The 12,475-nt window shown below is 39.0% G+C and overlaps 1 long non-coding RNA gene across 1 annotated transcript in view; it reads left to right on the top strand.

The window, feature by feature from the left end:
• Window positions 1-12,162, top strand: part of LOC120407545 — a 55,206-nt gene extending 43,044 nt beyond the window's left edge. The window contains exons 2-3 of the long non-coding RNA XR_005600100.1: window positions 7,604-7,751; window positions 11,880-12,162. This is a non-coding gene — a long non-coding RNA (uncharacterized LOC120407545). The remainder of the gene's footprint in view (window positions 1-7,603; window positions 7,752-11,879) is intronic.
• Window positions 12,163-12,475: the final 313 nt, after the last annotated feature.

Here is a 12,475-nt window from a genome sequence, read left to right as displayed (position 1 = left end):
GGACTGTGTTTTTGTTCTGTGTCTGTACAGCACCTAGCACAGTGGGAGCCTGGTCCATGACTGGGGCTCCTGGGCACTGTGATAACACAAGTAAATAATAACAACAACAACACCCTTATTTAACACATCTAAATGGTGGGGGACACATGACACTACATTTACCATCATTCACTGCAGGGATTGTTGACACCATTAATAAGATATAATATATTTTAGATTTGTCTTTTCATCAGCTTTCAGTGCCTTTATTTTCATTTTCCATGTCTGATAAGCTGAGCTCCTTTTAGATTTTTTTACTTGTCTTGACAACAATACAGTAGTATTCTTTTAGCAATTATGTCTATATATCCTGAAATTAGATATCCTTAGGTTCTGTAACACTTCATTACAACTTTGTGCCACACCTACAAATTCTTTACTACTACTTATGCTGACTGAAGTGCTCTCCAAGTTTCATTAGTGATTGAGTTTAAAACAAAAAAGGGGGGGGCAGTAAGCCTTACCTGTAACGGATATTATAATCTCTGGCAGCTGAATTTCAAGATGTGTACTTCTAATGATTATACTCCAGTGACACTGAGTGTAACAGCAGTTGCAGAAGAAATGGTAACACCTGCTCAGGTTTGGCTGATTGTCCTTTAAGGGGAGATGGGACCAGCCCAACCTGTGCCATAATTAATTAGCTGCTTCCCAGCCTGGTACTAAGAGGCTCATCTGATATCTTAATGGACAGCTGAGCCTTATAAAAGTCCTGAGAGAGCTCAGTCTGGGAGTAGAACTGTGCAATGCAGGAGGTGTGAAGGCCTTGAGCCAGGGTCTGCAGGAGAATGATATTCCAGGGGAACCAGTCTGGGGGCTGAGTGATCTATAGTGGGTTGGGGGAAAGACACAAATGTGGCTGAGAACAGGGTCCAGAGGATAGTCTGAAAAGAAGCCCATGAAGGGTTGAAGAATCTTTTTTGTTTGTTTGTTTGCTGGTACTTTTTAGTTGGACTTTTTTCAGTGTGGTAGCCGTGTTAGTCTGTATCAACAAAAAGAATGAGGAGTCCTTGTGGCATCTTTAGAGACTAACAAATTTATTTGGGCATAAGCTTTTGTGGGCTAAAACCCACTTCATCAGATGCATGCAGTGGAAAATACAGTAGGAAGATGTATATACACAGATGACATGAAAAAATGGATGTTGCCATAGTAAATATAATGAGTAATTTGTTAAGGTGGGCTATTATCAGCAGAAGGGAAAAAAAACTTTTGTAGTGATAATCAGGATGGACCATTTCCAACAGTTGACAAGAAGGTGTGAGTAACAGTAGGGAGAAAATAGTGTGGGGAAATAGGTTTTACTTTGTGTAATGACCCGCCCACTCCCAGTCTTTTTTCAAGCCTAAATTAATGGTGTCAAGTTTGCAAATTAATTCCAATTCTGCAGTTTCTCACTGGAGTCTGTTTCTGAAGTGTTTTTGTTGGAGTACTGCAACTTTGAGGTCTGTAATCGAGTGACCAGGGAGGTTGAAGTGTTCTGAGTGGTTTTTGAATGTTATAATTCTTGATGTCTGATTTGGGTCCATTTATTCTTTTGCGTAGAGACTGTCCAGTTTGGCCAATGTACATGGCAGAGGGGCATTGCTGGCATATATCACATTGGTAGATGTGCAGGTGAACGAGCCTCTGATAGTGTGGCTGATGTGATTAGGTCCTATGATGGTGTCCCCTGAATTGATATGTGGACAGAGTTGGACTTGTTACTCCTAGAAGGGGTTGACTCAGTGACTTCACTGAAGAGCCATCTCCAGCACTAACTCCTATGTATGGAGTTTATTAAGGAGCCCTGAAGAGGGAAACTGAGTCAGGGTGCTGCAGAGCCATCCCCAGCCCTGAGGCAGGTGCTTGGGAGGTGGCTGCCTCATTACATGGGTGATCAAAATGAATATTTCCAGGGTCCATATTCTGCTCTCTAATTCAAGGAGTTTGAAGTCAATAAAAATTCCACACAAGGACTGAATGCAGAATTTGGCCCTATATTAAAACTCTCAGAAAATTCTGAGCATGATTAAACATTTTATTATGCTTGATATTTTGTTCTTTTACAGTTGGTTGAGGAGGCAATATTTTAAGTAAGATGGATAGATACTACAGTGTCAGGTGCTCTGCACATGTCTAAGATAGGCAAAAACATACTTCAAAAGCACACAGGACAGGAATTGCACTGAGTATGATTGAAATAGCCAAAATAACTTGTAGAAGGGAGTGTGGTGGTGGTTGAATTATTTTCACTACCAACTTAATTTTAAGGTAGTTATTGTTTTTTCACTGATCTAGTCAAAGGACCTCATGCACAATATAGCTAGACATGGGGCCAAATTTTCTAGCATAGAATGTGACCCATCATGTTTAAAAGTATTGAAGAGATGTGACTATTAGCTAAGGAGATAGTGCTATTGAAGTACTAAGGAGGTAGTGTGACTTTGTATTGTAATGAATCTGAAACTCCTGCCTAGACAGATGTGGAACAAGGTGAAATATATATTTATTTTTTTTAAACTTTGTTTCAAACATGTGCCCTTTCTTTGCTGTCTGTTTACATTGGTACTGATAGAGCAACTAAATCCATCCTCAATGTGCCTATACTGAACATTCAAATGACAACAACAAACTATATATTTTTCCTTCTTGCTTTTATGTTATGAGTATGTGACTTATTTGCTGTCAGTACCATTTGTGATGTTCTGTGCCTTATCAGCACTGACAGTACAGGTATAGGGCTCAATCAGGCAAGGATTTACATATGTGAATGACTTCAGTCAGACTACACACATTTCCGACCTGCCCAGACAGGCACAATGTCACTGTGTTCCTAGAATATCCAGACTGGTGAATTGCACTCTATTATGGAGCAAATTCTTACTTTGCAGATCACAAAAGCTATATATATATGATATTAAACACAAAGCAAAGGATATATGGTTTCTTTAAAGGAAAGAAAACAAAATCCATTACATGTTCCAGTTGTTCGCTGGAGTCCATTGTTTGAGGGGGGAGGGGAGAGAAAAGAGGAAAATATGCACTGTCCTAAATACCCCCATTCTGTCCAGTTTTTGTGACCATTTCTAGGAGGAGAGAGAGATCCCAAGCCTTTCAACCTATCAACAGCAGTAGGACACTGGAGCCATCTGAGGCAGAAACATTAGCTGGGCAGTCTGGAGCCATCACTAGCAAGTTACAAGGCAGTAAAGACACCCAGATTCTTTTCTTAGCGCTAATTGTAACAGACCTTCATCCCACATTTAGGTTCCAAGCAACTGACAGTGTCTCCCTGTCTCTGGCTACCATGGAGCCTTGACCTCCTCACTCTGTTGAGCAAGCTCATTCTAGTATGAGTTGACCAAGTGTCTGCCAGGTCCCTTCTCCAACAGAGATGGAGCCAGTTCCATTTGAATGCAGTGCTTTATCTCACTGGCTAAAGATGGCTCGGAGTTCACCCAAGGTGCTTCAACATGGTGTGCAAGGCATACATGTGGGATAGGTAGCTGGACGACTGATATTTGGGTGCTATATAATATATGGGGAATCTTATGTAACACCCCCATCATATGTCCATGTGCCAGTGATGTATTCAGGCACCTTTAGAACAACTGATCTTGGGCCCTGTGTGCCCATCAGAAGTTCACCACTGTGTGGTATTACAATTAAATGCAGGTAGCAAAAACAGACATCAAACTGAAATGAGAGAGAGAGAAAGTGAAATGCTTTAAAATGTAATTTTAAAACAAACTTTTCAAATGTTAATATTTCTTATTTGGCAAAAAGATATAAACTAGAACAATATCCTGGAGTTTCATGCATGTGAAATTTGAGACATGGGTACAAATAGGAAAAAATAACCCCTGCAAAAATCCCCAAAATCCAATCTTTCCATTCTGGATTTGCAGCATTTCACTTTTAAAAGCTCTAAAACTTTCAATGTTTGTTCATCAGAATATACTAAAGGAGGAGCACATTAATTCCTTTATAAAGGGTGCACGGCCAGCCCCTCTTCTTCTGGGCCTGGTTGCACTCCCAAATAAGGCCAGGGAGACCTTCAACTCTGTACAACACCTGTGTCCTTCATTCTTTAAGTGTTTTCCCACCACCAGTGTCCTTACAGGTTTCTCATCCACCACAGTAGGTGGGTTGGTAACTAGCTAGAGGACTTCCACCCACCTCCCTCCCTGACTGGCATTTCTCTTTCTGGCTGCCTCCCTCCTTCTGGCTCCTTCCCAGCCTTTGTAGCTCCTGGTCTATCAGGCTGGCAGGTGTTGCCAATCGGCAGGCAGACATAAGGCTTTTCAACCAGTCCCAATCTTTCCCCCTTGATTGGGGCTGGCATGGCAGGGGCTGATTAGGTGTGTTTGCAGAAGCACCCTCCCACAGGGGATAATACAAATTTGGGAAAAGATGAAGCTGTGGAGTAAAATAGGATATAATGTTTACTATAGGTGCACAATTAATTTGGATTGCCTTGTTGTCAGACTGTCTGTAGTCACTCATGAATGTGGGTGCCAGCCTCAGGGCAGACTGACACAAATCAGGGCACAAACCCCAATTCAGATGTGTGTTCTGTAGTTAGATTTCACCAACCAAGCATCCAGTGTGAATACTTCAAGCTCTATATCAGCCTTAGTCACAGACAGTCCCCTTAGACACTCCAGTTTATCTTGCAACCCAGGAAAGCCTGCTTTTGTGATAGATAGTCCCTTATATCACAAATCACAACCATATTCAAGTTACTGCCAGTCCCAAAGGACTAGTCAGTTGTACCTCAGATCTCAAACCAAAGACAACACTTGCAGCCAATTCTATAATAAACTAACTAAAGATTTATTAACTAGGAAAAGGAAGTGAGTGATATTTACAAGGTTAAAGCTGGTAAACATACACACTCAAATGAGCTACAGTCTTAGGTTCCAAAAGCTAATAGCAGCTGCTATGATGTGCAAGCTGTAAATGTCCTTTAAGGCTAACCCAAGCTAAAAGCTGGGGACCCCTTGCTATGGCTGTTGGAGAATCCAAATGTTAATTAAATGGCTGTTTTGTGTGTCCATGAGTAGTACTTATGTGTCAACAAAAGAAATGTAAAACTTAATATATCAGTTACAATTATGGTGTAGATCTGAATGAGTTTAAAAACTAATTTTACAAACACATATGTGAAACAGTGATTTTCAACTAACGTTTTGATTGTGGGATGAGGTAGGTGAATCTGCTAGACAGTGTGAATGATCTCATAAAAACAGGCAGGCTGAAGAGGATTTGTTGAACATGGCTACTGGTGCTGACATCATTGACTAAAAACATAAGTCACAAGATGGTACTATAAATTAAGTTGTCATTATTAGCTCTGGGCAGAAAACTAGACAGGTAGCAATAATAAATTGTAAAAGATTTATAGATTCTATTTAGTTCATATAAGCATCCAAAAACATTTAGAATGGCCTTTCCTCACAAAGTTCATTTCAACATCCAAAGCACTTCAGTTAATATCCAGAGGTTCAGATATATGAATTGCTGTGCAATATTCAGGTATTGATACAGTGGTATTTGTTAGATGTGACTTGCACAGTGTTAATTTGGAAACTAAAGGGTTAATTGTTACATAGGTCACACATGGGTTAAACTGGAATCCAATGAGCTATGGTGCCCCTGTTGACTAGACATACCTTGAACAAGTGAAAGGTAATATATTGTTGTAGGCAATGTTCCAACTGCCCTTAGTGTCATTAATGGAGATAGCACAGGACAGAAGAGCAGGTTGAGAAGTGTGGTTTCTTCTGTATGGTTAGACTGCTGTTTTGTTTTCTTAAGGTCCAGTATTGCAAGGTATTGAGCACCCTGAACTCACATGTGGTCAACAGAGGTGATCAACACCTCAAAAGAGCAGTCCTTATACACCCTTGCTATGTCCTTTTCACATTCAGATAAGAGTTAAGAATTTTGCTAAAGAAATTCTCATGTTTCATCGTTCCTCTGTACAAAATAGTAACCACAGAGGCAAAGCTCAAATGCCTCATGGTGTCATGAGAATCCCAAAATATATGTAGCCAAACTCACAGCTTTACTGCGTAGTGTAAATAGGACCCTACAAAGGGTTGGTAATACAGGATATCCATATAACACACATGAAACTTGAAGCCAAATGCAGTTGTTTTCAACCTCTTAAGATAAGTACAGTTATACAGATTCCTTCCTGCATAAGTTCACCATAGCTGTTATTAAAATGCTTGCTGTTCCATTTTGTATGGATGATAGTCCTGTCCTCTCCTGTGTAGTTATAATTGCACAATAACAATCTTTTTCATTCACACACATTCTTGTTTCCAAAATGACCATTGTATTAATGTTATATATTTGATTATATAAAGGGATTTCAGTAAGAATTTTTAATGAAATTCGTAGGCAAATTGTTCCCTTTTCCACTTGTTTATTTATAATTGTAGAGATTTACTCTTACCAGGAATCATTTTTAGGTGCTTTCACATTAATTATGGAAGAGTTTATTACAGGAGTGAAGGAGAGACTGAGCCAATAAAAATACAGTATACTTCAGTTAATATATGTACATTAGTCATATTTCTTAAAAAGCCAGAGGCCAAAATGTTCTAACGTGGGTGCCTAAAATTAGGCACTAAATCCATAGCGGACTATTTATAAGTGGTCTGAATTTAAAGGTGGTGAATTTCCCTACTGGAAACTTTAAATGCATACATCACTTAAGTATCTTTTGCTTAATTGCATAATTACTTATTGTCTGTCCATAAGAGAAATTTAGTCTTGATCTGACCTCATTAGATTGAATGTGTTGCTACTCCATTTAATTATATATTAGCAATATATAAATCAATAAATAAACAACAAAAATGACTAATTGCATAATTTGACTTTATGCATTCTGAAGAGGTGTAAATATTGAACTTTACAGAGCAGTACATCCACATAAATTAGGGGTTGGAAAACCTCATAAGATTTAGTCCACTCACCAGTTTATTTCAGACTGTGTAGTAAATGTAAGAGCTAATTTCATCCCTGGTTAATGACATTTAGATGTATAAAAACTGGGCCCTGATTCTCCACTATGTTGCTTCAGTTAAACTTCAGTGGAATTACTCTTGATTTACATGAATGTGAACTGAGAATCAGGCCCCAGGATTGTGTAACATGAAAGTTTTTTTTTGTATTAGTTTGAACAACATGCAAAATATTAAACTTAGTGTATAAAAATTCAGTTCTCTCAGATTCCAGCCATGCAAGGTGCTGGGAATCATGTGATTGATTTCAATGGGAGAAGAACCACCCATCACGTCACATGTGGTACTCTGTACTTTTCAGCATTAGGCTCTAAATGCTTAATTGTAGGAAGCTACTTACTCCAGTAATGTGCATATTCAGGGGCTGATCCCTTGTATTATACATCAGTAAAGTGCAGTGTATATATTGCCTATTCTGGCAGTTCACATGGCATATCTATTTAAAGCTATTGTTTTACTCTATACTTATCCAAAAGGAGGTAAATTATGGGTACTTTTTATACACTGCTCTTAAATATAATTATATCTCTTCATTTTTATAGGAAAAATGAAGTTTAGAACTGATTCTTGACACGTGATGCACATTTGTCAGGAGGCCAAGGCAAATCAGAATAAACAACTCGAAGAAAATGCCAAATTCAAGAAAATAAAAGTAGCTTAATATGATTTAATACCAATAAAGTGGTTAAGGTTAGTGGAAACAATCTTTGCTCTTTTCTTTTTCCCATAAATTAAAAAAGATTTTGTAATACATTATAGCTTGTGTAGCTTGCTCTAACTAGGGCTATCTGTTATGGCCAACTAGAAGTTCTAGCTTGTCCAAATCATAGCTGTTAAGCTCTTGAGCAAGACTAGTCACAGAATACATGTTGCAATGATGGTTTACATCCTTCATTGGCACCAGTTTGAGATTCTGGTCCTGTTCTTTAAAATCCTTACTAGGCAGGTGTCATTCTACCTCAGGAACAGTCTTTGCATTCATGAGGATTCTATAAACCCTCACTCAGCTGCTGCCTAACCATGAAGGATCCTACATTTTCCTATGTTTCCACAGGTAAAGTCCCCTAGTAGCCTAGAAGTCTCCCAGTAAGCATGTGCAAAGCCACCTAAGTCATAGCACCCAGTGCCTAGCTCATGCCTAGCCTCTGGCAAGATTCAGAAGCTAGCAGTACTCTCCACCTATCTCCACCGGTGGGTCCTGATCTGATAGGAACACTAAGAGAGTACCTTAGAACATGTCTACTAAATCAGGGCCTGTACAAAATGTAGGCAGAGATGTCCCTAAATAGCAGTGGTCACTGACTCCTGGTGAATCTATTCCACTTTGCATAACTAAATAAATATTCATTTGGCCAAAGAGAGAAAGCGAGGCTGACTAAGCCTAGTGGTCAGGGCAATCCCCAGCAATGTACAAGCACCCATTCCAGTCCATGTCAGGCAGAGTGGAGAACAGTCTGGGTCAGTAGTCTAACCACTTCGGTAAAAGGAGATGCTCTGCTTCATTTTATTTTTTTTATGACCTGGCTTAGGTGCCTAACTCCAGGAGAGGGGTCATGGCTGTGATTCCCAAGTGGAGAGAGGGGCCGCCCTCTGGCCCGTATTTAGGTGCCTGAGTCCCTTTGAGGTACAGGGCTTAAGACTACACCTCTCTTCTCACCATTTTCTATTGACTAACTTAGTCAGCTCCTCACTGAATGTGCTGGCTTTTGTGAATCCCATTCCTAGGTCCCTACCTCTTCCCATGCCTTGTATAGGGAGTCTAGGTGCCTAATTCAGGGTGCTGGATTCCACCAAGTGACAGTGCACCTAAAGTTATCTGTTGCAACATTGGGTCTAAGGCCCCTTTGTGGTTCTAGCCCAAGATGCTAAATATTCTATCTACTTCCTAAATTTAAAAAGGTAACAATACATTAGATACTTTACTAATATTGCTTTTCCTTTAAGCAATTGCTGCAATTTCCCTCAGGAATATTACGTGACGATGAACGGGGAGGGGCAAGTTAGTTGTGCAATAACAAATGGCTGAAGATGTGTCCATGAGACAGTCTTTCTCGTTCATGCTAAGAAAAGGTTTGAGAACTCCTATAAACCAGCTCATTCAATGAGGAGTCACACTTAAAACTCCAAAACCCCTTAACTTAGATTATGTGCTCTTTCTCTGCAGGAGGCACAATCCGTTTGAGCCTCAAAGAAACAAACAGTCAGAAATATGACTACAATATAACTTGTATTGCCCTCTTTTTGTAAAGGAGCAATAATATGATAACAATAAAGAACTGATACTAAGACCTACCATCCCAGATTCTTGGATATCTCTGTAATATAATAAACCGTATACACAGTGCATTTGGAGATTAACACAACTACTGGATAATGATGTCAGTGCTGCTACAATATCAACATTCTAAAAAAAATCCAATGTAATTTACTCTCCATTTGAAGATATGATAAAAAATTTAAAATTCTTTACATTTAGTTAACAAATTAGACCTCCAAAAGCTACTTCAGTTTCCATTTAGCTCATCTGATGTTTAATATCAGATGACAGGCATCTGATTTCAAAAGTCTACTTCTTGTTCTTATTATCATCATTTCACATGAGCATAACTGCTTTTATGTAATGTATAATTTTAAATACAAAAACTGTAATGGCATTTCAACAACTCTTTGAAAGTAGACAGTTACTTTCCCTGAATTGTGTTAAAATCTGTTACAAGTCAGAGGATATATCCAGGAAGTAAGGGTGGAGATTTTTACTGCATAGCATGCATGAGTTAAAGAGGAGGAGGAAAAGAAAAGAGAATTGTTGGCAGTACTCTGCCAAAGTTTCAGAATTAAACTCAAGGGCAGACAAAACTTATGTTTCATTACAGACTTGAAACTTGGACGAGCATCATTGATGTTTAAGTGCCTGAGCCTGTTTCAGTTAAATCTGATCTGATTTATGGTTTCAGATGTAAACAGGTGGAAAGCTTATTCACCTTGACATAAGGCTAAACTTAGCAGTTTGGATTGAATTCTGCACTGAAGTTTTAGGATGAAGTTATGAAAATTTCAAATTGAAATTCAGGCTGAGAACCAAAACCAAGAAAAAAAACAAAACTTCTGAGCTTCACATGGGGCTGATAATTATCTAATATGACATAATATGAGAAGTAAGACAAGCACACAGGAAGGAATGGAGTTTCCACAAGACAAGCCTTTCCAAGAGCAAGCTAATAAAACCCACCATCAGTTTTAACATGACAATAAAAAAGGGAGTTTTTTGTAGCATGTAGTAAGTTTGAAGGAAATATAAACTGTAGCTCTGCATTACATTTATACTTGCTTTTTAAGGCGCACTGTAACTTCTATGACAATGACCTTACTGAAAGGATAAGTGGATCTTATTCTGCACAGGGTAACTACAGCATTCCAAACCCTGCCTGTATACCAGGCCACAAGTGCTGGATTTGCCTCTGGCCAAACTATGCAGGAGAAAAACCAGCCGACAGTCTATCCAAGGCCAATCCCCGAAAACCAAAACAAATGCCGTACCACCCATTCTGTGCAGTACTGGGCATTGTGGAAAGATCCTGTAAACGTAACCTGCTTCCTGTACTCTACATTTCCTGAGTCAGTCTGTCTCCCTTTGCTGTGACTGTGCTGCCTGTAGAAGGCTGGGATGGAGTAACCCCAATGCACAGCTTTATTGAGTGGGGAGACAGACCAATTTCTCCTTCTGTTGTGGGAAGGAAGCACTACCACTATGGGTCTTGGGGAAATGGGGGCCTGAAAGAATTCAATAGGGAGGTGCCGAACCAAATTGCAGGAATCAGATGATGGGAGACTCAGAGAAAAAGACTTCCTACAGTCTCCCCTAAAATTTTTGTTCCCTTCTCTGGATGAGAGGTGCCTGCAACTTGCTTGGGCCCTCTCTTTGTCCTGGGTGACTGACAGAGATGAAGTGGAATGTCAGTCAGCTAGGGAGAACCTGCCTCCATATTTGAAAGTCAGAAGACACACTAATCATACTCAGTGCATTTCCCAATGAGCCCAGTTGCAATCAGACTTGGTGGCGTCTGTGACTTTCCCCTGGGGGAAGGAACAGTCTTGAGTGGATAATGTCTGAAATAACATTGTGAAGCTACCACCAATAAGGAAGTATCCTCTCAGAGTAGGGAGCAGTGTACAAGTCACAGTAGCCACAGAGGTTCACAGAGTCTCTAGTGGCCACAAACCACTGAAGCTACTTTTCTGCTGGACAGATGCTAAAAATAAATAAATAAATAATTGTCTCTGTACTGATAATTGTATGAAGTTGATCTTATATACTATCACTGCGGAAGAGGTTATTAGTTCTACAAAAGCTATTATAGTCCAGCACTGAGACATTTCCTATTGCAGCAACATATTTGTATTAAATTATTTTTGGAATAAAGAATTAACTGGAGGAGATTTTGATAGACAACATTTTAGTCAATCAAAAATTTTAGCATTCTGAACACCACTCTCTTTTCTTTTTCAAATGATAAGTAAAGCAGTACTGTATAGTTCATTTTCCATCCTTTTGTTTGTTCCATAAGTAACTATATAAATTTCATAGAGTTAGCAGCAGCATCAGTAAAGGTTTTCCACACCTTTTATGTAAAAAAATAAAATAAAGATGTTGGGTGTTTTTCTTTCCTAAATATATGAAGTAGAAAGCAAGAAGAGAAATAATACTTTAGCCATGAATCAGTTCTTTCAGTTGTGTGGAAAAGAGTAATTTATTTCACAGTATTTGTCTTTTGTGTAATAAAGGGTAAAATGCTAACTTTTTTCTCTCTTGTTTTACAGATGAAATTTCTTAAACTCTTTTATGGAGGCTAGGTAACAATGACATGGATTTTTGAGGAACAATTCCAGAGCTTTGACTGACTGAAATATACTGAAACCAAAAAGAAAAGCTTGGTCTTGATTATCTATATAACAGATTAGCTTGAAGGAAATAATTATTACCAATCTGTACCATAACAGCTGTACTTAAATGCCATGTAACATTTAAGCTCTGTGGAGCAGGGGATGTCTTTTTGTTCTGGGCCTGTACAGCATGCAGCACAATGAGGTTCTAATCCATGATTGGGGATCGTAGCTGCTCCCATAAAATAAACAATAATATATTAATAATAATATTTATCTTATTCTATTTGGGTTGTTGATTTAATTTTATTTTTGATAATTTATCATTATCTCTTGGCGTTAAACTGTCAAAGGCTCATATCTCAGGTGTGCCACTCCCAATGCATATATAGTCCTAAGGCCTGATTCTCAACTTGTAGAAATATAAGGCCCCAGTCTGGTAGTCAGATCTGTGGGAACAGTACCTGGGGACTGTGCAGAGCGCACTGACTTCAGTGCAGGTCCAGGCAGGCGCAATTGTCAACTCACACAGA

The sequence above is a fragment of the Mauremys reevesii genome, linkage group 6 (assembly GCF_016161935.1).
Source record: "Mauremys reevesii isolate NIE-2019 linkage group 6, ASM1616193v1, whole genome shotgun sequence".
NCBI classification, from domain to species: Eukaryota; Metazoa; Chordata; order Testudines; family Geoemydidae; genus Mauremys; species Mauremys reevesii.
The sequence above is the reverse complement of the archived record's forward strand: the minus strand, read 5'-3'. Positions and strand labels throughout refer to the sequence as shown.